General features: G+C 35.3%; 1 protein-coding gene and 1 long non-coding RNA gene across 2 annotated transcripts in view; one reads left to right on the top strand and one right to left on the bottom strand.

The window, feature by feature from the left end:
- Positions 1-27,099, top strand: part of CDH23 (cadherin related 23) — a 683,120-nt gene that overhangs the window by 364,284 nt on the left and 291,737 nt on the right. The window lies entirely within an intron of this gene.
- On the bottom strand, positions 25,883-26,991 carry LOC147026761 (uncharacterized). The gene is made up of 3 exons (XR_015058492.1): positions 26,721-26,991; positions 26,465-26,623; positions 25,883-26,221 (listed from the first exon to the last, which is right to left on the bottom strand). It is a non-coding gene; the product is annotated as an uncharacterized LOC147026761 (long non-coding RNA).

The raw sequence follows: 27,099 nt of genomic DNA, 5'->3' as shown, positions 1-27,099 counted from the left end.
TGTGTCTGTGTGTCTGTGTGTCTGTGTGTCTGTGTGTCTGTCTGTCTGTCTGTCTGTCTGTCTGTCTGTCTGTCTGTCTGTGTGTCTGTGTGTCTGTGTGTCTGTGTGTCTGTGTGTCTGTGTGTCTGTGTGTCTGTGTGTCTGTCTGCCTGTCTGTCTGTCTGTCTGTCTGTCTGTCTGTCTGTCTGTCTGTTTGTCTGTCTGTCTGTCTCTCTCTCTCTCTCTCTCTCTCTCTCTCTCTCTCTCTCTCTCTCTCTCTCTCTCTCTCTCTCTCTCTCTCTCTCTCAGGACCATCTGGCAAACCCTCCCATCTACTTCTTAACGATCCTCTGGAAGATGTTCCTTTACTCAAACTGTTGGACCTCACCATCAGCAATGATCTTTCTTGAGCAATCCACACTTCTAATCAAAAGGAAGACCAAATACTGCATTGGAGCCATTAGAAGAGCAAAGATGGAGTCATCAGGAGGAACCTGGATAGGATTTGGGTTTCAGCTGCAACTTCTCTACCCCCAAACCCATTTAGGGTAAGTTGGCCTCCAAAACTAGTTGCCGACTTGGCATCGTCTGTCGTGCAATGTCCATAGCTGAACTCTTATTCACCTACAAGGCTTTCATCGGTAGCTTAATGGAGTACTGCTTTCACCTCTGGGCTGGTGGTCCTACCTCAACTCGTTCACCTTGACACTGTCGAAACCAAGGCCTTCAACACCATTGGAATCTGAGTCTATGGGCCTATCAATTTCACATCACAGACAGATCAGTGGTCTCGCTGTATTTCTATTCTGCTACTTCCTTTATGGTCGTGCAATGTCTGCATTTTCCATGTTCTGTCCACCCAGGTTTCTAGAGGGTGCACATGCTCTGCTAAAGAAACACTTCTTGGTGAAACTACTAAAATCCAGAATCACTGCTCACCCCTCCACTCATTCATTCCTCATTTTTTGAGCTGTGGAACTCGCTTCTGCACTCTCTTCATCTCATTCTTCTCTCCAGGGCTTCAAAACAGCTGTTCACCACAATATCAGATCATCCCCAACCAAAACCATGATCTTTGCGAACCTTACTAGCCCTCCCCAAGCCCACCTCTTTCAAAGCTTCCGATTTTCCCAACCTGAGAATTTGTGGCTGTACCCATCTTGTCCACTCCGTGTTCTCGCCTCAACAACATTCTTCTTCCCACATGCCTTATTTCTCCAAGTCTTTCTTTATTTTGTCTCTCAATATGCTCTGTTTTGTGTTTCCCCCCTCTTTCTGGTCTTCATTTTGCTTTGTTACATCTAATCCATTCCATGTTCTAGCTCCCCGATAAGCCTCCACATTGTATAAAAAAGAAGTCACAAATGAAGGGATGTCTGAAATTACCAACAGTTTTACAGTTGTACAAAGAGTAGGAAGAGATGGAATGGGGGAGAATGGTGGGGGGGGGTATGGGGTTGCTGATTGCATACAACTTTAAATGCTTTTTAAATATGTCGATTTTAAGCCTGCAATAATCAGCATTATCAACCAAACAAAAGAAGAAAAAAAAATCCAAATCAATAAAATGGAGAAAATAAACTTGAACTTTATACGTCTGGAATGCACAACATCAATTTAGGACCAGGCCTCTCACCATGCTTGCAGCTCAATTGAAATCACCACATGCATGATACTGACTGGCAGGCCTTGCTCTGCAACTGACCACACTGTGAGTCAATGGCCAACCAGTGCTATTTGTATGCTGTATTACCTTTTACTTGTGTGTGTGTGTGGATTTATTGGTTCATGTCAAGAGAGTGTTCAATGAGTGTGTGCACTCATGACCGTTGGTTCGACAGTGCATCTAATTGCTACCTAAAACGACATTATGTCTACATCGCAATTGCACGTAGATAGGGTACCGGTTATTTGTGGACACCTGCATATAAAACATCATGGTGGCACATTAGTTGCGAGACGAGATTGCAGAGATTGTGAAATACATTGCAAAATTATCCACCACCTGTCATACATAAAAACAGTGCAAATCTCTCCAAATATTTTGTCAATGCGTGCATGTACATCGACTCAAGAAAGGACGGCCTTTTAATGTGTAATACTATTCAATGTCAAGCAGGTTTCTCATATCAAAGATTACAAACTACATTAAAATCTATATTTTGTTGTGTATTGTTGCTGTAATAATAAATCTATCTGACAACAGAGGTGCAGCTCAATTGACAAAAGTTTGAAATTTGAAAACATTTGTTCAAGTGAAATATCAAAAAGTCTCTTGGAGAATAAAAATGTCTCCCTTAAGTGCAAAAAAAGTGATTGTACAGTGTCACATCTTGTTTTGGCCAAAATTATAAAGTCTTACACCATGCTGTTTATTATTTTTGTTTTGACTCAAAAAGTCTTTTCTGAAAAAATAAATGTTGAAAAGTATTCATTTTGGGGAGATGGGTGGGGTCTGGAAAAGTGCTACTCTTTGTACAACTGAAAATGTTGATAAATTTTGTACGGCTCCTAAAGCACAGGCGATAAAACAAAGCACACTGGCATGGCACTGTTGGCTGCCTGTTCTTCGTTGATCCACTCTCACTTTGCTTCAAAAAAAAAAAAATATATATATATATATATATATATATATATATATATATATATATATATACATACATACATATATACATATATATATATATATATATATATATATATATACATATATACATACATATATATATATATACATATATACATACATATATATATATATATACATATATACATACATATACATATATACATATATATATATATACATATATACATACATATATATATATATATATATATATATATATATATACATACATATATACTCAGAGCCAAAACATTAACAGGGCACTTGGTAAAGCACATACCACCACCTCATAATGCCTGATCCACGAGAATATATTTGGCCAAATACGTTTTTGAAACCGCGCTATATATCGTTTTTTGAGCCCCGTCTCTCAATGGTGAAGAATGACTTAAAAAATTTGAGTCGTCAGATCCGGATTCGGATCTACATCTAAATCAAATCAATTCATCCTTGTCACACACCCAACCTGTACACAAAATGTCATCCAAATCTGTGCACAACTTTTTGAGATATCTTGTACACAGACAGACAAACAAACAAACAAGCCAGAAGGCGACATGGGTGGTCGCTATATAATTGCATACTAGTCATACAGTTTTTGACGGATCGGGCTGAAAATTTTTGACAAAGAGGTTGATTATAGTGCGCATAAAAGCGTGGAAACAGATTTTTGATTTTCGAAAAAGTTTTTTTTTCGGATTTTTTCAAAATTTTTAAAGTCCCGTTGCTGGGCAACGGAGGTGTTCATAGCAACGGTGCTCAAAAGTATACAACTAGATCCTGGTATGAACCTACCAGTCAAGTTTCATCAAAATTGGTTGACTCCTCTGGCCTCCAGAGCTGTCCATAACATAAAAACAAACAGACAGACATACAGACAACAGAAAACCTGAGAATAACGGTAGCCAAGCGACCACTCAACAAGAAGACAACGTCATGCAGAGCACGATACTTGCAAAATCCATAACACAAATTTGACCTCAAAAATAATTGGTGGTTGAATTCAATGACCAAATGTGCAACTCCTCTTCAAATTTCAAGTCAATCGGATGAAAATTTACAATCTTAGAAATTCGACCTCTGTTGACCTTTTGGCCGAAGTGGACCTCAACAATAATTGGTGGTTGAATTCAGTGACCTGAGATTTTTTTCTTTTTTGTATACCTTGTCGAGGCTCAGATGAGAGCTAACACAGAAAGCACAGTGAGGGGGGGCATGAGACAAGAGGGGCGGGAGAGGGAAAGACAAAACAGTGGGGAACAGAGACATTAGGAGATCTGTGGAAGGGGGATGGATGGGGCGGGGAACACGGGGTATACAAGATGGGCATTACAGGGACCTTCAGGAAGGAAAGCAGGGAATTTGAAGGAGGTTGGTTTGGGGTAGATTAACAAGGGAAGAAAAGATCGAGGATTTGGATGAGGATAAAGATCCAGGATAATCCTCTTCAAATTTCAGGTCAATTGGTTGAAAATTGAGGATTTTAGAAATCCCACCGAAGTTGTTGACCTTTGGCCTATGTTTACCTTTTGACCTCAAAAACAATAGGCTTCTTCCTTATGTCAAACTCTACCATGTGGTGAAGTTTCGTGAATTTCAGTATAAAATTGTGATCTGTAGGTGACAAACGGACAGAATAAAAAAAAAATCGACTGACCAATACAGTTGAAAAATCTTAGATTTTGTAAGTAACAAAAAAAGGGGAGAAAACATCCATGTTGTCACTTCGATTTCTAGTGCGATTATGATTTAAATCTTCGAGCCGCAGCCTATGAATAGGCTACGCCACGTGGTCGTCGGCGATACGCTGCCGTGCGCTATGCATAAGTTAGACTATCGTTGGGCATAGGTTGTGAACGCCGACAACATGCTAAGCATTTGTTGGTATAAGTTATCTATAAGTTATTGGAACGTTCTGTGTACATTACTAATATTTTATGCATACGTCCAACTCGTTATAAATATGCCCAAAACTGAATAAAACATCAATAGTTCAGCGTACGCCAGCGTTTTACATACATTTTGATACGTTGCCATACGCTGGCTAAAACGTCAAGGTGTGACAGGGCCCTTAACAAGCGACAGGTTGAATTTGTGTATATATATATATATATATATATATATATATATATATATATATATATATATATATATATATATATATATATATATATATATATATATATATATATATATATATTGGATACAATTAAGTTAAGAATATATATATAAAAATGAAAGTAAAGAGCAAGCAGAAAGTTGTAAAAGATAAAGCTTTTGGGAGTTAGTTTTGCAACCATTTCATATTATTAATAATGCAGGGTAGATTAAACACTTACAAGGAAAATGAGGAGAAAAAAGGCACAACCAAAATGAATCCACTTGGCGATGGGACCTTCAGTTAAGAGTGCAGACCACACCCAAAAAAAGAACAACAAAGATCAAAGAAGCATGCATAATTTTGTGCAAGTGTGAAAGAATCTCTCGAAGGTTAAGAACAGCAATAGCTTATTGGTCAAGCTAGAATTTTTAAGCTTCCTTCTTCGAAGTGAGATGGAGGTGGAGATGGAGATGGAGATGGGTATTGAGATAGAGATAGAGATAGAGATAGAGATAGAGGTGCTTCTGCCTTCAGGCTTCGTCAGCAGCACAAATTAAGCATAAAATGCAGATGCCGATATGGAAACTGCATACCATTTAATGCCATAAGAAAGAGAGCATTTTAACTGCTGCACAACAGAGTTTGCTTGTAAATTGTCATGTGACTTCAGAATCAATCTCAAGACACTCTCTTGGGGAAGCTTACTGAGCTGAATGCATTACCCATTTGCCAAGTGGGTCATTCAATGCTAAATGGATTCAACATGTCAGCTTTTGATGAGTTTTCAAAATGCCACACTACAGCCCCTTTGTGGGCAATGGAACACATTATGTGCAAATGTTAAAGCCCATTGACTGATTAAAAGCAAATATGGCAAGACTGTGCTGTGCAAATAGAAATAAATATTCATGCTAAGTTGAACAAAGTGGGTTTCACACCGTATCAACAATTCACTCGGCTGCCAAGAAAGCAGAGTGGAATCTCTTCCTAATTATAACATCAAACCACAGCCATCCTCCATATCCAAATTAGCCGCTACGAATTGTCTTTGACCATTGGCACAAAAATGCCAATGCATTTTTTTTTTTTTTACAAATGGGGGGGGGGAATGATAAAATTAATGCTGCCAATACAGGTCTCATCACGATTGTACCTTCGTGACATAATTTGAAATGAATGATGGAACATACCGCTTGAGCGTGTTAAAATGATATCTATGTCCGCGTGAATTGATTGCCAAGAAACAGGTTGTTCTCTGTCGAGGAACACAACCTGATTGTCAGAGGTTTCTCCATGGGGCCTGGTTCAAACCACAGATCGACATCATCTGGACTTGTTCCAGTTGCATTCCCTCTGTGTTAAACTATTAACAAATTAACACGATTTTTACACCTTCTGAACACCAGCCAATATATTTTCCAATTGTAGCAAGTTCTTATCACAGAATGCCATGAACTAACCTTCACCCGTCGGCAAATAATTATCACGAAATAGAAGACCATGAACAAACTTTTACTGTATAATGTATTTATCAGTTTGCATTGTGTGACTAATGGAGAGGCATTTCAACATTTCCATGCACTTCTTTTGATGCACCAAAGTACTTATTCTTCTGACAATTCGTAAACATAACTCCTAAAACACAATATCCACCAACATTGCAAGCGTACACCTGTTGGTATTTGGATACATCGGGACATAAATAAAAATTTTTGACCGATCAAGTGTTTTGCATGATTGAATGTTGTGCAGAACAAATTTGGTTGATACATTTTCTAATTGTGACCTAATAGGTGTTTTACATTTTTCGGATGACCTTGACCTTTGACTAAGTTTGACCAAATTTCGTTCACATATATATACACGACACATAAGTACAAATAAGCTGTGTAAGTTCCAATTTGATATCTTGAAAAATATGGTAATAATAAATCCAACAAAAGGGCCATTTCATTGGAATGGGGTGAAATGAAGACCGTTGACATGTCAAAAAGGCAAAATCGATCATTCTGATGTTTGGTGAACCAGGTCCTTGATGCTATATACAAATCTTGTTCAAATTTCAAGTTAATAGGATGAAAATTATTTTATGTGATCACCTGAGCTTTGACTTTTGACCTCAAACAATAGGCTTTAGTGACCCAACATGCAAAGCCTGTTCAAATTTTAAGGCAATCGGATGAAAATTTATGATTTTATGTGACCTTGACCTTTTGATCTCAAAAGCAATATGCTTCTATGTTTTCATTGGTGAACCAATTCAGTGACCGAATATGCAATTTCTGTTTAACCTACAAAGTCCCCACCCCCCGGGTGACTGGGAATTCTGCATTACTTGGTGAAAAAAGTATAGTCTGGATATTGTAAGAAGACTCGATAGAAGTTCGTGTAGTATGCGTTTAACGGCTGAGTCTTCAGGTATAAAGGAAATAAAGGGTCGAAGCTCTAAGGTGTCTCGGGGAAGCCTGGTGTTGGCTTAATGGTTCAGTGGCTGCCTTAACATCCTCGGGTCTTGAGTTCAAGCTCCTGTCGAGCCATTGAATTAACACCAGATAGGGTTAAGTCAGCCTGTCATCCTTCCGAGGTCGGAAAAATGAGTACCAGTGTACTGGTAACAGGGGCATTGCATCAACGGCACAGCCGCGACCCCTGCCAATGATGCTACTAGCAGCCTTATGTTGCACACCAAGAAGGAGGAGGATGAATCTAAGGGGTATAAAGTTTTAAAGGGTCTAAATGGTCCAAAGGGTCTTACAGGGTCTATAATGGTTTATAAGTATCTAAAAGGTATTTCGAATAGTCGTTAGGGTCTAAAAGGGTTTAAATATCGAAGAGTCAAGTGGCCCAAGTGGTTTAAAGAATGTAAATGTCTTCAGGAGTCCAAGGGGGTAGAGTGTCTTAAAAGGTCTTAAGGGATATAAGGTGTCTAAAAGGGTCTAAAGGGTCAAGAGGTCTAAGTTGTCTGAAGGTTCAAGGGATTGAAGGGGGTCAAAAGGGTCTTAAAAGCTCCAAAGGGACTAAAAGCTTCTACAAAGGTCTAAGGAGTCTAAAGGGTATGTTCAAACAGTAGTTATAGGTCTAAGGTGTCTAACGGGGTTTATAGGGTCTTCAGGGTTTCAGGGGTCTTCGGGTTCTACATGGTCTAACAGGCTCTATCAGTTATTTGGGGTCTAAAGGGGGTCTTAGAATTCTAAAAGGTTGAATGTGGTCGAAAGGGTCTTAAGGGTCTAAGGTCGAAGGGTTCTAATAGGGTCTACAGGGTTCTGAAGCATCTTAGAGGTCTTATGGGTCTAAGGGGTCTAACGGGGTCTAACATGGTCTAACAGGGTCTGTAGGGTCTGCAGAGTTCTTACATTCATAAAGGGGCTTCTTGCATTCATAAAGGGACTTATTGGTCTTAGTGGGTCTTATGGGCCTTTGTGGTCTGAAGGGTAAAGGGGTCTAAGTGGTCTATAAGGTCAATGGATCTAAGTGGTCTTAAAGTTCTAAAGGTTGAAATAGTATGTTTCAACATTAATTACAGATCTAAAGGATCTAAAGAATCCAAACAGGGTCGAATGGGTCTAAACAGGAATGATGACAAAGAACCTCACAGAGATACTAAACATAGGGGCAATACCCCTGGGCACTCACCTGGTAGCAGCTGTATAATATAACCAGAGAACCACTGGAAGGCATGGATGATGCAGAATATATGTAACGGAGAAGTAAGTAAATACCGATGGATTTTCTTTTTAATGCCGTGAATAAACTTCGTACATTACGGGTGATAAAGGTCGTCGTCAAGTTTCATCGGAATTGTGTGTGTAATTTCTAAGAAGAAAGCAAATATCTATTTTAGGGGGCAACCCCCATAAGCCCCCATAGGGCCCATTTTTTTAATGCCATGAACAAGCTTTGGTACGTACACTGTGATGAACATTGTAGTAAAGTTTCATCAAAATTGTATGTGTACTTTTAGAGAAGTTGAAAGTACTTGTGGATGGACAGATGGACGGATGGATGGACGCACCATCCCATAAGCTCCCCGGAACTACGTTCCAGATGAGATATTAAAAAAACAATTACTAGACATATTAAAATAAAAATAAACCAATGTCACCCGCAGGGTGACCCAAATCTTGCCAAAAGATGACCACGTGTGACTTCTTTAAGGTCACACTGAGGTGAACAGAGCTGATATCCACCAGGAGCGACTCCTTGAGGAATATCTGCCTACGAGAGATTCCGATGAGAATCGTTCTACAGAGTAACCATGAAAAATATGCTTTTGCCTCATAACGTCACCAAATGATGTCATAATGTCTCAAGCTTGACATATCTAGAAAGCACTCATCGAGGTGTTCAATTTGAGGTTCTACACGATATGGTTCCTAAAACTTGAAAATTTGACCTTGGTGTCAAATATGTTTGACCTCAGGCGCTAACCATGAAGGTCAAGGCCAATCGCCACCAAAAATTAATCAGCTGAGCGCCAGACCATGAACTATATTCCCATGAAGTTTGAAGACGATCCGATCAAAATTACTCAAAAAATAAGGGTTTCGTCGACTCCCCTGATTTGCGACAAAGTGACCTTGACCTTTGACCTTGACCTTCAAAATTTTATGCGCTGAAAGGGACCTCTATAGGCCTCTGATATGCGAAGTTACAAAATTTCCAATGACAACTGTGCTCTGCAGAGTGATTTATACGTGATTACAGACCCCCCCAAAAAAACAACAACAACAACAAAAAAAACATATGAAGGTCAAGGCCAATCGCCACCAAAAATTAATCAGCTGAGCGCCAGACCATGAAGTATATTCCCATGAAGTTTGAAGACGATCCGATAAAAATTACTCAAAAAATAAGGGTTTCGTCGACTCCCCTGATTTGCACCAAAGTGACCTTGACCTTTGACCTTGACCTTCAAAATTTTATGCGCTGAAAGGGACCTCTATAGGCCTCTGATATGCGAAGTTACAAAATTTCCAATGACAACTGTGCTCTGCAGAGTGATTTATACGTGATTACAGACCCCCCCAAAAAAACAACAACAACAACAAAAAAAAACATATGAAGGTCAAGGCCAATCGCCACCAAAAATTAATCAGCTGAGCGCCAGACCATGAAGTATATTCCCATGAAGTTTGAAGACGATCCGATAAAAATTACTCAAAAAATAAGGGTTTCGTCGACTCCCCTGATTTGCACCAAAGTGACCTTGACCTTTGACCTTGACCTTCAAAATTTTGTGCAGTGAAAGGGACCTCTATAGGCCTCTGATCTGCGAAGTTACAAAAATTTCCGATGATAACTGTGCTCTGCAGAAATTTTTATACGTGATTACAGACAAAAAAAAAAAAACATACAAGCTGACTAACATATCTTGCAAAAAACTTCGTTTTGGCAAGATAATAAACCTCTTCAATATTTAAATTAAAAAAAAATTAAAAAAAAAGAAGTGGTCAAAGTTGTGGAGACATCTTGCTCCTCCTTCTTCAATGAAAGTAGGGAAAGAATACTGGTTCTGGCTCACTTTTCCCCATGTAAATGAATGGGGGATTTTCAGCCATGAAATTTTTCTTTTTTTTTCCCCTGAAAAAATAAATCCCCTTTTTAGCCCAAGGTATATTTATTTGTCTCCCCTTTTAACCTGGAGCCTGGTGTTGGCTTAGTGGTTAGGGTGGCGGCTTGGGATCCCAGGGTCCTGAGTTCAAATCCCGTTGGCTGCTGAATTAACACCAGGGGGTTGACTCAGCCTGCCATCCTTCCGAGGTCGGCGAAATGAGTGCCAGTGTACTGGTCCCGGTGTATGCCCCGGTTAGAATAGGTGTACCATATCCCTGTGTGTCGTAAGAGGCGACCAGGGTTGGTGTCAGGAAGGGCATCCGGCCATAAAACATTGCCTCAAGAAAAGCCAACCCCTGCACAGCAGGGAAAAATGGCTGTAAAACGGTCCATTTTTTTATTTCCTTTAACCTAGGGGCTCTCTATTCAAATAGCCCATACAACAAGATAAAGATTTGTTAAAGGTGATTCTAAAGAAATATCTGAAACGTCTAAGCCTCGGGGCACTCTTTATCAAATAACCAATGCATATTGTTTAGCTCACTCATTGAACCTATAAACATTTGTTCATTCTCAAATTCCTTCAATAGTTTAATTTTCTTTGCACAATAATCCCCATCTAAAATATTGAAAAACAAAACATTTGAATCTTTATATTTTTTAAGATACCCCTTTTTGTGCCATTACGAAATGATAAACTTCTCTTAATGATCTCATCTGACCACCTCCTGAGTTGCATATCATTTTGATATTGTAGTAAATTATTTTTCCATTGTTCAATTGATAACCATCAAATTTTTCAGTCCATTCAAACATATTTATTATTTTCTTTACATCCTCTAACTTATTGGTTTTTAAATTGATTCGCATATTTGTTTTATTTACCTTTGTTTTAGATATTTTTTCAATAAGACTTATTTGATATTTTTCACATTCATTATGTTTTCCATTTATATACCAAGCCTGAGATTTTTCTCCACTCTTTAGTTTGACTAATACTTGGTTCGACCATTTATATATTGTGAAAAACGCGGCGGAGGCCCTTAAAAACCCTAACCCATCTTCCCATCGTTAAAACTTGTGTCCATATGGAACACAATCTATTCTATTCACTCTATCATACAATACCCATATGGAACACAATCTATTTTATACACTCTATCATACAATATCCATATGGAACACAATCTATTCCATTATCTAAAATAAATCTCTTATCATCAAAGGCTCCTAATGCCTTTTTATTTACTTCTTCACTATATATCTTATGTTTATAACTTCTTATTGTATTCATTTTCCTATATTCTTCTTTCTTATTCATCAAACAATTATAATAATTTCTAAAAGTTATTGATTTCTTTATTACATATTTCTTTATTCCCTTTAACCTTTTATCAATCTGATCACCATACTTATAAGCATATGCCTTTGCTCTCAATCCAATAAACTCACTCATTACTTTTCCACCCAACTCATCCTTAAACTTGCCAATAACCTTTTCATTCTTTTTGAAAATAACTCACTCTTCTTACTAAAATTACTTGTATCATATACTCCAATGTTTTTCTTCATATCCTTATAAACATCGTCAGTTTTTATATCTAGAATAAAACTATCGGTGTCCATATACAACAATGAAGCATTTTCACCATACTCTTTCTTTAAATCATTATACAAATAATCATACATCAATATCTTTGATAAATCAAGAACTGCTGTTCCAATATAAATTGGTTTATCCATGACAATACTTTCCTTTTTCATATGAATAGCAGAAAAGTTCTCTGAAAAAACCTCTTCTCTCTCAAAACTTGGTTTATTTATCAATCTAGAAGCTTCTTTCCAAGATGTTGCAAATCTAATGTTTTGCCTGTTTCTAACATTCTCCATTGTCTTTCCAAAGACAGCATTATTCATCAATTTATAGAATTCCCCTTCAAATTTTACTTTTGTATTTGTTCTCATATCTGTATTGAATTTAATATACTTTTTCATCCAAGGACTTTGTTTAAATTTTAAAACTCTATGAATTTTAGCTACTCTCAACCCAGCAGATAAATATTGTCTCAAGTTCCTTTGATGCAAAACATATCCCTCTTTATCATAGAATGTTGTTAATAACTTTTCTGTTGATTTGCCTTTAATATTAAAACTTTTATGATAATCACTGAACCATTCTTTCTTTGGGGTTTCTTTCTCACATGCAAAAAGAAGGTCTTTATGCTTATTATGAAGATCACTCGGGTACTTCAAATCAACTTCAAAATAATAACCTTCTTCTTTGTCATTCAATTTCTCTTGAGAAGAAATAACAATATTCATCAAAGCCTTTTCATAATCCTTTTCTTCCACCCACTCTAATTTACCATAAGGCAGAGATTGAGACATTGCCCATCCATACAAATTATTAGCATCAAAGTACATCAAATAATTACTATCTTTTTCACTCTCATAATTTGGAAGATATTTATTATTTGCTTTAGCATATCTTTTTGAACATACTTGTGATATTCCACCTCTCTTAGACTTCTCAATCATCAAAAGCATATCTACATCACTGACTAAATCTATATCTTGTTTTGTCATTTTCAACATTGCACTCCAAGCTAAACCAGGAGCTGTGAAATAGTGGGCAGGATCTAATCCATAACAATTTTTATTATGGCAGAGTGATCTAAAAGCTTCAAACACATCAGCTAACAATAAAACATCTGTTTTTAGATACAAATCATGATATTCTCCAAGGTTCTTTATCTTAAATATTTTCCAAATTTCTTGTGCGTGTTTATATTCCTTATCACTTATCTCTTCTTCATAAAGGTTATTATAGAAACTTTCTTTTGAAGGAAGTTGTGTTTCTTTAAATCTCATAAATGAATCCATATAACCATAAGGATAAATTCCCTTACTTGTAAGAATTTTCTCTTTACTTTGAATTTCATTCCTTGTTTCAATTTCCCCTCTAGTTAGAATTCCCTCTTTAATCAGAATTTCATCTATAATCAGAATTTCCTCTTTAGTTAGAATTTCATTCTTTGTTCGAATTTTCTGTATAATTAGAATTTCATCTTCAGTAAGAATTTCTTCATTCATTTCCTCATTAATTAGAATTTCCTCTTTACTTTGAATTCTCTCTTTAATCTGAATTTCCTCTTTAGTTAGAATTTCCTCTTTTGGAAAGAATGAATTAAGATTTGGAAAAGAGCCCGTGGAGCTTAGATTTGATGCGAGGTTGGCTAGTGGTGTTCCCATAAACTTGTAAGAATCAAGAAACCGAATACGAGTTATAGGTTTTGTGAATATCATTTTTGTAAATGAAATATACTTTTGACTTGTGTTTGTTATGGCAGAAACATTCCCTGGTGTTTTTGAAAGTTCATTTATAAATAGATGTGTATCATAGTTGGCGCTGTTGTGAAGAAAGACTGGAATAAAAGAAGGTAATTTATAATTAAGATTACAACAGGAATGAGCGGGGCCTCTATATTTACCAGTAAGATGGCAATGATCCCTAACTTTAGACTCCTCAATTTCCTCCTCACAAATATGACAGATATTGTTCTTTCTAAATTCTAATTTTTCTTCTATGGTTAATTTCATCGGTTCATTTGTTTCTTTCATTAATTTACTTAGTCTTATACAATCCTTTTCTAATCGTTTTACAAACTCTTGTGAAGCATTTTTTCCACTATACTGTTCAAGTTTATTATACTTTTCTCCAACAGATGATTTGATATAATAACAGAAACCACAAGGAATATGTTTTTGATATTTATTTGTATATGGTTCTTTTGGATTAGGAGAAGCAGTATTTATCTTTTTAAGGATACATTCAAAATCAGCGTATATCACAAATGGGTGCATGATAGATTTATTATAATCTTCAAAGAAATCTTTTCACCAGGTTTAGGCATTGTAATTACAGCTGATTTATGATTACTACAATATTTTGAATGTTGTTCTAATCGTTCTTTTGTATGAAATGAATTAAGACATCGCTTACAAGGATATATTTTGTTTGCTGTTCTGAATACCTGAGAAGAGATTAATCTTGATAAATTATTGATGTATGTGTAATGTGAATTATTTCCAACACTAAAATATAAAAGATCAATGTGTGTTTCTTCATTTTTAAAGTTGTTTGAAATTTTTAATATTTGAACTTTGTTTGTATCCGTTAATCCATATACATTAATAGAAAGATTATTCTTTTTCTCAAATTTAGGAATATCTGTTAGTGGCATTGGGAAATTAAAATCTTTAATGTCCAAGGTATTCTCATATTTCATATATTGTTTTACTCTTTCTGAATTACATTTTGGTGGATGTAAGTGAGCAAGAACAGACCAGAGAAAACATTTATTATCATTATTCTTAATATTAACAACTGCCTTCTTTCGTTTTATTTCTTTTGGTAATTCAATATAAGAAGAAGCTTTAAGAGGGTTTGATTTTAGAATGTGTACATCTAAAAAGATGATTTTTTAATATTGAATCCACTTCCTACCACTGTATTATCAACATCCTCCTCTTGTCTTGATAGTTCTTCATAAACCCCACTATTCAAAAAATCTTGAAATGATGTTATAAAATGAAGATCTGTCCTCATATAAGGAGTTTGTTCTTCATCTTGTCTTTTCATATTCATTTTCACTCCCATATAAAACTTTAAAGTTTTCATTTCTTTTAATGTTTTTTTAATAAATTTTTCAACATCAGGTTTCACTATTTCAATTGATTCAATTATTGATGATGGACCGGGTTCTCCAAATTGAAAAATCCTTATTTTTATATGCCCTTTAAATGCCCCATCAGTGTTTTCAATATAATAGTCTCCCTTTACTTTAAACTCATTTTTCTTGTGTTTTTGTGATTGAAGATGCCTATTATAACTACTCTTCAAAACATCCTTTGAGCAGGTATCACAATGTTTTCTTTCCAACTCAAGAGGGGATATTTTGTGAAATAGATTAAATGTGTGTTTGTTGGTTCGGAGGTGTTTTCTATAATGTTTATATTCGTGATTACAAACATCGCAGTATGTTGTATTCACCATATTTATATAATAAAACTTTGCTTAAACTAAAAATTTCTTGATGAAAATTTCGTTTATTTTACAGGTGAATCTGTGCTTAAACTAAAATTTTCTTGATGAAAATTTCGTTTATTTTACAGGTGAATCTGTGCTTAAACTAAAATTTTCTTGGTGAAAATTTCGTTTATTTTACAGGTGAATCTGTGCTTAAACTAAAATTTTCTTGATGAAAATTTCGTTTATTTTACAGGTGAATCTGTGCTTAAACTAAAATTTTCTTGATGAAAATTTCATTTATTTTACAGGTGAATCTGTGCTTAAAACCATTTTATCCTCCAACTTTTTCACTTAATAAATACAATGTTTCAAGACACAAAAGACAAGTTTCAATCAATCTCTTCATTTGTTAAAGATGCTGAGAAATATGTCAAGGATGTAAAATTGAACAAAGATAAATATAACAACTATTGGATAAAAACAATTATGGTGGATATGATGAGTTCTTCAATTTACTTCAGTGGAAGGGCTTTTAGTATACCTGGAAGAACATCAATTAAGGTATCTCTAACAAAAGTTTCTCCTCTCCTTCTGGCAATATATTCAAAACTAGAAAAAGCAATGAAACAAGAAAAGGTATCAAAAAATAAAAACCTTATGGATGAAGCTTTAGAAAGAAAAGATAAGACCATCTGTAATATGCAAGGAGAAATTTGTATTTTTTTCAACAACCCTAAAGATATAAATCCTGATGAAATAAAGGATGTTAATATATCAGGTGAAATGACATTTCGTTCAATTGTAGTTAAGGATCATTTTAAAATTACCTTTAATATAAAAAATGTAGCAGTTGAATCTGTGAATGAAAAAATGTATATCGATATCGATGGTAATGTTTTTTCTACTAATTAAATGAGCCAATATTCAACTGAAGATTTTGAAGATTATGAGAGTGATTATGATACCGAGAGTTTGCATTCAAACGATAGTTATGACACCGAGAGTTTGTGTTCAAATGATAGTTATGAAAGTATAGATGATTCTGAAAGTATCGAAGATGATATCGAAGATGAATTTCAGTTTAAGTAAAGTTTTACTTTATAAATATGAATAGTTTACTCGATTTTGAGCCTCTTGAATTCCATGATTCTCCATATGACAAATTTGAGAATTGTCCTGCGTGTGAAAGACGGGGATTAAACACAGAGTCAAAGCCTATAAACAATGTATATTCTGTGATTATCTTCTAATTAATGATAATCAAAAATATAAAAAGGAAAATAATTCTTTTAGATTTACACCAAAAATGAATTACTTTACAAGATTGATTCGAGAAATGAATGTAAAGAACGAGGGTGAGAACACACCTTTCCTTACAAGGGAAGAAACTGAACGTATGAGAGAAATGTTCAAAGGATTGTTGTTATATATTATTCATGGATGTGATTTTCAGGGAAATATCAACACAAGATATTGCATAAATAAAATAATGGATTATCTTGAAATTAAACCTGAACTTAGGATAAAATATAGAATTTCGAAAAAGCCAATAATAAATTTAATAACCTGTTTTCCAAATATATAAATGAATGATTTTTTACCTATTTGGGAAAATAAGATAAAATTTGACAACCATAAAAATCTCCCAAATTCATTAAGATGCCTCATAGTTGGTTCAAGTGGATGTGGAAAAACCTGCTTACTTTTAAAGATGCTCCTCACTCCCAACTTTTTAGATTATGATAATTTAATAATTTTCACAAAGTCGAGTTTTCAACCAGAGTATCAACTACTCTCACAAGGTTTTAATGCTGGTCTTCAAAGAAGATATAATCGGTTTATTTAAACTTCAAAAAAACCTAAATTATTTTAACATTGAAGATATAATACAACTATTTTGTGATACACAGAGATGTAAAAAGAAATCAAAACCGATAACTTGTATTCTGAGTGATAATACGGATGATATACCGTCTCCCAAGATTTGGATAAATCCAAAAAGAACCTCGTTATCTTTGATGATTGTGTTAATGAGAGAAACCAAACGGTAATGGACAGCTACTACACAAGAGGGAGACATTCTTCTTGTAATTGTATTTATCTTAGTCAATCGTACTTTCAGCTTCCTCGTCGTTCCATCAGAAACAATGCTAATACTTTTATTTTATTCAAGTTAAATTCAATAGATATAAAACAATTTTTGGAGAGACAATTGTTCTACATTATGTAGTAAAAAGGAATTTGGGGATTACATGAAACACACGACTGAAAAATATAAATATATTGTTGTGAAACAAGATGAGATATTAAATGATATTTTTCAATAAATAAATGGATGCGGAAGAAAGAGCAAGAAGATTTAGGGAACATCAAGAGTTGGTTTCAAAAGTTGTAAAACAGCAGGAAGACATAAAGAAGAAACGCAGACAGAAACTAGCAGGCGAAGAAGCATTTGAAAGAAAACAAGAGAAATTTTTTAAACCACTTTTAAAAACTTCCCAAGGAAAATGAAAGATGTTTCCACAGTTCCCACGGTAGAATATATACTCCTAAAAAACTTCAAATGTTAAAAGATTTCAGTCAAATGACGGAGGAAGAATTAGAGCATTTAGGAGAATTAGAATATGATGATGAAGGTTTATTTCAACAACTGGAAGAGATTAATCGACCCCCTGATTATATTGTGAATGCTCTTCAAAACAATGAATATTCAGCGGATTCAAAAACCAAAGCAGGACTCATTCCAACAGAACAATCAGCAATATTTCATCTTGTTCAAGAAAAGGTATTGATATTTAATGATGAATTAAGGTTCTTGGGTTCTGCTCAACCCCCTGTTAAACTAACTCCAAGATTAATGTTTCTTCTCACAAAAGATGGAAGACAAGGTTCAACTGTGAGGGATGAATCAAAGTATATTGATAAACCATTGGATATGGAAAATAATGATGATAGAGTATATATTGATCTGCTGAACACTCTAAATTATAAGGTTATTCTTTCTGGTAAAAGTAGGAAGAATGAGAAGGAGAAACACATTATTCAGGCTTTAAGTATCCTTGGTTCAGGTGTTAGTTTTCTTCCAAATGACCCATCGCAATTAGTTAATAGACTGTTATTGTTGTTAGGCAGTAAGAAGGCTGGAAATAACAATTGTTTTAATGAAGCATCAGCCATTTTAGACCAGTTGATGAACATGAAAATAATTAATAAATATCAATATAAAGACATTTTATCTCATATTAAATAAGATGAGAAGCACAATCCTTAGTTTCAATTTCACAACAAGCGACCACACATCTTCATTCCCATACCCACTACAACTTGACACAACAAAAGAATATGAGGCATCTTTATTGTCCATGGAAACTTATAATACCTTATTTAATATAACTTGAGAAAAATGACAAGTTTAGTTATAATCCAGGAAGTGGATACAAAGCGATAACAGTCTCACCTGGAGCATATGAGATTTCTCAAATATCTTCCGAAATTGCTCGTCTTATGAAAGAACAGGGTGATGAACCAAAAAATATTGTTATAAACATTCAAAAACATACTTCAAAATCAACGATTAAAGTTAAAAAATAACTACAAGGTTGATTTCACAATTGATAATTCATTTAGAGAGTTATTGGGTTTCTCCTCAAAAAAGATTGAAACTAATGGGACGTTTTACAGTGATAATGTCATTCAAATATCCTCAGGAATAAATTCGGTGTTAATTCACTGTGATTTGATTGATGGTGCTTATAATGATGGGAAAAAAAACAAATACAATATTTTCATTCAGCGCATACTCAACCCCAATTGGTTATAAATTCAATATGGAACCCAAAAATTTGGTTTATCTACCTGTGTCAGGAAAAACCATACACAGAGTAAATTTTAGGATAACCGACCAAGATAATCGTGTGATTTCTTTTAATGGAGAAGTTATATCCATCAGAATTCACCTACGTGAAGTTTTCCAATAAATAAATACGATGGTTATTGTGAGGAAACACGAGTTGGGAAAATATAAAATAATTACAGGGGATGGGATGTTCCTTTCCCCATACTACAAGGGTGAAGGTATGTATCTTGGTAGAGGATACTATAAACCTAAGAGACAAAGGGGTGTTGGGCATCAATTTAGAGGAGATGGGATAATTGATACTCTCATGGGTATTGGTTCAACTATTCTTAAACATAAAGATCTAATTGGTTCAACTGCTTCTGCTGTGGGAAATGTTGCAGGTGCTGTAAAGAGTATAAAAGATGCCCAGAAGGAATCTCATAAATTACAAGCAATAAAAGAAATTAAGAAAGGCAAAACTCAGTTGTCCCCCCAAGAACGACAGAAAATAATTCAAATACTTGGATCAGGGTTTCAAAAGTTTTAACATCTTTTTTTCCTAAATAAATACAAGTATGGAAGCAATTGATAGTATCTATGATTTGGATGATACTATTATTATCTCAAACTCCACTAAAAAAGAAGATTACTTCAAGGTAAATGCAATAACTGGAACAGACTGGAATACGAATGGTACAAAAAGTTTTGAAATAAATAATCAACAAACCTATTTGAATCTCTCCGAAAGTTTCTTGTTGTGTAAATTTAAATTCACTAAGGCTGGGAATAACACAAACGCTACACTTGTAAATGATTTCTTCTGGAAAATGTTTGATAGTGTGCGTTTGTATATTGGAACACAAGAAGTTGAAGCGGTTGATTATGTCTCTGCTGTATCTGAAATGATAAAATTTACACTCTATACATTCAGTGATAGAATGGGAAAGGGTCTGTCGAAGGTTTTATTCCTGATATGTCAACGAGGAACAAACACAGACCCTGGGTATACTCAAAGGAAAGGAATGTATAATGATGATACAAAAAGCAGAAAATAGTTTTACTGTGGCAGTTCCTCTTAAAGGTATATTTGGATTTTGTGATCATGATAAAGTTCTGTATGGCCTCAAAATTAGATTTCAACTACAAAGGAATGATAATGAAAATCGATTGCTTTTTGGTGTTGGTAGTGCTTTTGGTGATCAGAATAAATTTGTAATTGAGGAAATGAGTTGGTATATCAGTGAATATACTCCTAATCTTAAAACAGAAGAGATGTTGAATCGAAGACTTAACTCAAAGAAACCACTCAGTGTATCATACCTCAAAAGAAGATGTCAACACGTTAAACTCAATCAAACTACTTACACGTGGAATTTGGGTGTTCTGGAAGGAAAGCCACGATATCTGTGGATCATTTTTAAAAAGCCAGATGGTGATACTGCGACTGATAAGAATAATGCATTGAGTGATAATGCTAAGGTGAAACAAGCGAGATTCTCTAGATGGAACATTTTACCCACGAGATAGATTGGAAATTAATTGGGAAAAAAATGATTTTGCTGAAGCATACAAGTCTTACCAAAAGGTGTGTGAAAGTAATGGAAATAAAGAACCTATTTTGGATATGACAGCATTTAAAAGTTTGTATACAATCTATGCGTTTGACCTGAGCGCTCAAAAGGAAACTATAAAGTCTAATCGAGTGGATACTTCCCTATACATTGAAAGAGGAGAGAGTGAAGAAGTTGATACATATTGTTTGCTTTTGGAAGAAACAGAATTGCAGATTAATACAGATAATGGTGTGATGATTAGTCTCACATAATTTTTTGTTAAATAAATGAGTGGCAAAGTACCAACTGGGGTATATGTTAATCAAATCAATCTTCATAAACTATCATCTTGTGTTCAAAATCAAAAGCCTTGTACGATTAACGTTAATACAATTCAGAGAAAAGGAGCAGTAAGAATTGATGTTTTTCTCACAAGAGAACAGGTTAAAATCTTGAATGACACTGGCTCACTTAAAATTAAAATGACAAAACCAATGTTGAAAAAATATTCAATAAGAGAGACGAGTGGAGGATTTCTCCCATTTCTAATTCCTTTATTTGCTGGTTTAAGTGCGGTTGGAGCATTGACGGGTGGTATTTCAACAGCGGTGAAAACTGCCAACGAAAGGAAGGCTCAACTCCAGGCTCAAAAAGAATTGGAAAGACATAACAAAGAGTTGGAGAAACAAATTAGTGGAAGTGGTGTAATTGTCGATTTTGCTGAAAAACTTGAAGGTCTGCCTGATAAAGCGAGATTGCTAGTTGGAGATATGCTTTCTTCTATAGCACAAGCAGGTGTAAAATTAACGAAAAGAGGTAATGGATTATATCTTTCTAATAAATAAATGAGCATTGATGAGTGGTTGAAAGAATTTGGAAAGAATACAACATCAAATTTACAACTTGTCAAATATTGTAAGAAATTAAAAATTCATAATGTGGTTATTTGTATGAGATGAATTAACAAATGTGCCGAAACATACAAAGAATATTATTATGAACTTAGAAGATAATAATGGGAACGGTTCTCATTGGGTTTGTATTTTTAATAGTCAAGACAAATATTATTTTGATAGTTTTGGTCTTCCACCACCTGTTGAAGTCATAAAATTCTTACAGAATGGTGTTTATCAAACATTTCAAGTCCAAGAATTAAATTCCAAGTGTTGTGGCCAATTATGCCTATATGTGTTATTTCAACTCAACAAAAATAAAAAATTTTATGATATTATTTTTAATCTAATATAAATGACTTATGTTGGTAAAGATGGTTCTATCTTTGGTGTATCTCAAGAACTGGATATTGATTTATCAAATTATTACACAAAGGCACAGGCTGAACGACATAAATATAATATAACCAAAAATATTAACATGAAAAATGCTTATAAATTAAAAAATTATCCAAGCCCGACTGACGCGAATGACTTGGTGAGATTAAGCGATTTATCACAATATATATCCTTAAATAAAACAACAGCCGTATTCCAAAGATACAGAAGTGTTGATATTATCTCCAGGTCATACAGAATTCACAGTTCGAATTAAAATAAATTTTTATAAAGAAGGGCGTATCGTTTGTATGAGAATAGAACAATGGGGGTATGATATGAATGATTTAGGGTATAATTGGTCATTTAAAATTAACCTCGAAGACCTGGAACAATTAAATCAGTCTCGTAAGGAAGAATATTATCCACTTGGTATCGAGAATGAGTTTTGTGGGGCTACGATTAGTAAACAACAAATAAAAGAATTTAATAAGGGTAAATATAATAATGGTTTTGCCCTTGTTTATCTCATGAAAACAGAAAAACAGGATTATATATAATAAGTAAGGAAATACAAAATGATTTAACTATGGGAAGATGGGGAGGTGTTTCGTGCCATAATATTGTTCTAACATATATTTCTAATACATAAATGACAGCAAGAAGGCTTCAAGAAAATTATCATTTCTGTGTCCAAGCATACCTTCAAGAAAAGGGTATTCGGTATTTTAATAAATATGTTCTACAACATAAGAATGAGGTATTTTCAATAAAAGATTGGCATTATGCTGATGTTGATAAACCGACAACTTTAGATTTAATTAGAATGTTAAATAATGAAAAAATTATAAAGTTAAGAAAAGGTAAGGCTCTTTTAGAAATTCAAAAGAAATTTTATTGGTTTCCTGTTGTAAAAAAAATTATTTTGGATACAGGAATAACAAGAAATCCTGATGAATATATGTATAATATTCTATGGGGTGTAAGCGATTCAAGGATAGTAAGGGATGAGGAAAGAGTTGAAGAAGAGAGGGAAGAGGAGGAAAAGGAGAAGAGGGAGAAGAAAGAGAAGGAGGAAAAAGAGAAGAGAGAGAGAAGGAGGAGAGGGAGAAGAGAGAGAGGGAGGAAAGAGAGAGAGAGAGAGGGAGGAGAGAGAGAAGAGAGAGAGGAGGAGAGAGGAGAAGAAAGAGAAGGAGAGGGAGGAGAGGAGAAGAAAGAGAAGGAGGAGAGGGAGGAAAGAGCGAGACAAAATAAATATCAAAATATGGAAACCAGTGAGATTAAAAAAAGATTAGGGGTATTACAGAAAATAACTCAACCCACCGAGGAGGAAAACAAAGAATTGACAAGTCTATTTGCAATACTTTCGACAAGACTATTTACATCGACAAGATATGGATTTAAATTCAAGTTTTTCATTTTTTTTTTCTTAAGTAAATGGGGGAGAGAGTGAAGGCATTTCTAAGGATTCTTTATGTTTTAAAAATTAAGATTCAAATGTGCATGTTGGAAACTAAAAAGGTTTTTGCACTCTGCAGGAATTTTTCTCATAAATAAATGAGTTATTGTCTCAAATGTAAAAAGAAAACTAATACTAAAAATATTTCATATATTAAAAGTAAAAATAACAGGGTTATAGAAAAGGTATATGTTCAGTGTGTGGTTCAAAAAAAAATCAATTTATCTCCCAACACAAACTAGGAGGAGATATACAAAAGTTTTTATCAGGAAGTAAATTTACAACTACTGGAATACCAGGGGAATTACATCTTCCAGGGTATTCTTTCTGTGGTCCAGGCACAAACTTGGATAAAAGATTAGATGAGGCAGACAATCCTAAATCCTGGAGTAAACCAATCAATAGAGTTGATGAAGTGTGCATGAGACACGATATTGATTATGGGAATACCACAACGTTGGAAGAAAAGCATGAAGCCGATAGAGAAATGTTGTATAATTTGTCTCTGATACAAAATCCAACCTTGAGAGAAAAAGTTGATAGGTTCATCGTGAAGAAGATGATTAGTGCTAAATTGAAACTTGGACTTGGAAATTCAAAAAACTTATAGGCTCTAATGATGCCATTAAGACTGAAGAGCAATTAGCTGATGAATTACATAAACCAATATTCACAAAGTTTCAGAGAAGGAAAGTTTATTCCAAGGAAGTTGATTATATCTGGTCTGCTGATTTGATTGAACTCAATAATGATAAGGGGTACAAGTATGCTTTAACCGTTATTGATTTGAGGAGTAGATATGCGTGGGTTGTACCATTAAAAAACAAAACAGGTAATACTCTTATGTTAGCCTTCCAACAGATATTTAATAAAAGTAAGAGAAAACCTAAAAAATTGTGGACTGATGAGGGTAGGGAGTTTTATAACAAGACATTTATGAATTTTCTAAAAAATAACAGTATTACATTATACAGTACCTTTAATGAAGGGAAGGCAGTTGTTGTTGAACGTTTTAATCGTACCTTAAAAGAGAGACTATATAAAAAATTCACACAACTCGGTTCACAACAATGGTCATCTTTTATTCAAGATATTGTGGATAAGTACAATGACACGATTCACACGTCAACAAATATGAAGCCATCAGAAACATTTACAAAATTAAAATATGAAAAAGAGATTAATGTCAGAAAACCTAAGTTCAAAGTTGGTGATATCGTAAGAATATATAGGTGGAAATCTCATTTTGAAAAAGGTTATACGAAAAGATGGACCAACGAGCTTTTTAAAATTGTTGATGTAATAGATACGGTTCCTTGGACTTATAAGATATATGATTTGGAAGGGAAGAGATTTTAGGTTCATTTTATTCACAGGAATTACAAAAGACAAAGATATATTGAATTTTTTGACTCCGCCCCTTTTTGGCTCCACCCACACAAGCCCCCGCCCACACAAGCCCCGCCCACACAAACCCCACACAAACCCCACCACACACCCCCACAAGCTCCAATAAATTGAAATTTTTGACTCCGCCCCTTTTGACTCCGCCCACACACGCCCTTCCCACCGAAACCCCGCCCACACAAACCCCACACAAGCTCCACACAACCTCCACACAAAACTCCACAAGCTCCACACACACAAACCCCACACAAGCTCCACCCATATTCATCATATTCACATAATTAGTGATTAGTTAATTAGTTCCCCACACACACAACATGTTTATTTAATTAAAAAATTATCCACCCATCCACACAAGCTCCACTCATCCACCCATCCCCCCATCTCTCCACCCATCCATTTATCCACACAAACCTCATCCACAGAAGCCTCATCCACATTCACCCTCCCACACAAGCTCCACCCACATAAACCCCTGCCCATATAAACCCTGCCCACATAAACCCCTCCACATAAGCCCTGCCTACACAACCTCCACACAAAAACTCCACACACATAAACCCCTCCCACACAAGCTCCACCCACATAAACCCCCGCCCACACAAGCCCCACCCACACAAGCCCCACCCACACACACACACCCCGCCCACACAAGCCCCTCCCACACACACCCCACCCACACAAGCCCCGCCCACACAAGCCCTGCCCACACAAGCCCCACCCCCCCTCATCCCCCTGTGCGCCCCACCTTTGACCCACCACCTCCCTCATCCCACCCCCCCCCTTCCCCACACACACACATGGGGAGGGGAGGGATGGGATGAGGGGTGATGGGTCATTGGGGGAGCGCACCTACCCCCCCTCCCCCCCCCAACCCCCCCTTTACATCTCTTTTATTCTTTTCTTGTAATTCAGAATCAAGTAATTGTAAACAAAACAAATATAATTTATTAATATTGAAAATATTAAATATTCATTTGCTTGAGAATGTACAATCTTTCCCAGCAATCTTCTTCAGATGCCTTGTGATTTCGAAACTCAGACACCATATTCTGTTTTGAAACAAAAAGTGGATAATAATTAGGTTCTATAAAGATAATTACATGGTAATATGAATAAGCCTCGTTGACCACTGAATTAACACACCAGGAGCCTGTCATCCTTTCAAGGTCAATAAAATGAATTCCAGTGTACTGACAAAACCACGTCCAAACTAATGATGCAACCAACATAAGGCGACATTCTAAAGAGAGAGTGATATTAATAATAATTCAGAAATATTTACCTCCAGAAAATCATGTGTTGTACGAGTGATATTAATAATAATTCAGAAATATTTACCTCCAGAAAATCATGTGTTGTACAAGATTGCTTCAACAGCTGATGTTGTGCGATAGTGCTGAAAAAAAAAAAAAAAAAGTCAAGGGTATAGATGAAGAGACAGACAGGGAAAGCAACACACACACACACACACACACACACGCACACACACACACATAGACACACACACACGTGCCTCACCATTGGTTTAATTCATTCGAGATCAGAGACCAGTCATTATAAATCATTGGCCTCTTCAATAAGAGCAGAGAGAGGTAGGTAGAAAGACAGACAGAGAGAGAGGCACACACACGTGTCTCACCATTGGTTTAATTCCTTCGAGATGAGAGGACGTGATAAGACTTCATGCCACTCATTGAAAATGTCTTTCAATTCTCTTCTAAAATCATTGATCTCTTCAATAAGAGTATTAATTTCATGAACCACGTCGTGATATGTGAACTCAATTTCTTCCAATGCCCTGTCAGGGAAAAATATATATATATATCAGAATTATCATGATTTAATTAATAATCATTTGCTTCATCGTTCAAAGAGAAAAGCATACACAAACTTACCAACTCTGTAGTGGGCTGTTGGCTTCATCGGAAGAAATATCGTCCATGCCTCAGTTGTAAAAATGAAAATCCTGTCTGGCAGAAACTTTGTCTGGCGAACCGCTTATAAAGCAACGATGAGGAAATTGCTTAATCATTGGGTGTGGGCACAGGAAATGACAAGCTTCTCTTAATGATCTCATCTGGCCACCGCCCGAGTTGCAAATCGTTTTTGGACATAAACCACGCCATAAAAGTTTTGATTCAAATGTTTTCAGTTCGTGTTCTGAGATAAAATATAAACACTCAAACTTGTCTCACAGAATAGTTCCTATTTTTTCACAGCATGACAGTCCAAAACCACTTCCTCATTCACACAGCACGGCCGTGTCAAAAAAAA

The sequence above is a fragment of the Eptatretus burgeri genome, chromosome 5 (assembly GCF_056783735.1).
Source record: "Eptatretus burgeri isolate ZD-2024b chromosome 5, Ebu_testis_v1, whole genome shotgun sequence".
Taxonomy (NCBI): domain Eukaryota; kingdom Metazoa; phylum Chordata; class Myxini; order Myxiniformes; family Myxinidae; genus Eptatretus; species Eptatretus burgeri.
The sequence above is the reverse complement of the archived record's forward strand: the minus strand, read 5'-3'. Positions and strand labels throughout refer to the sequence as shown.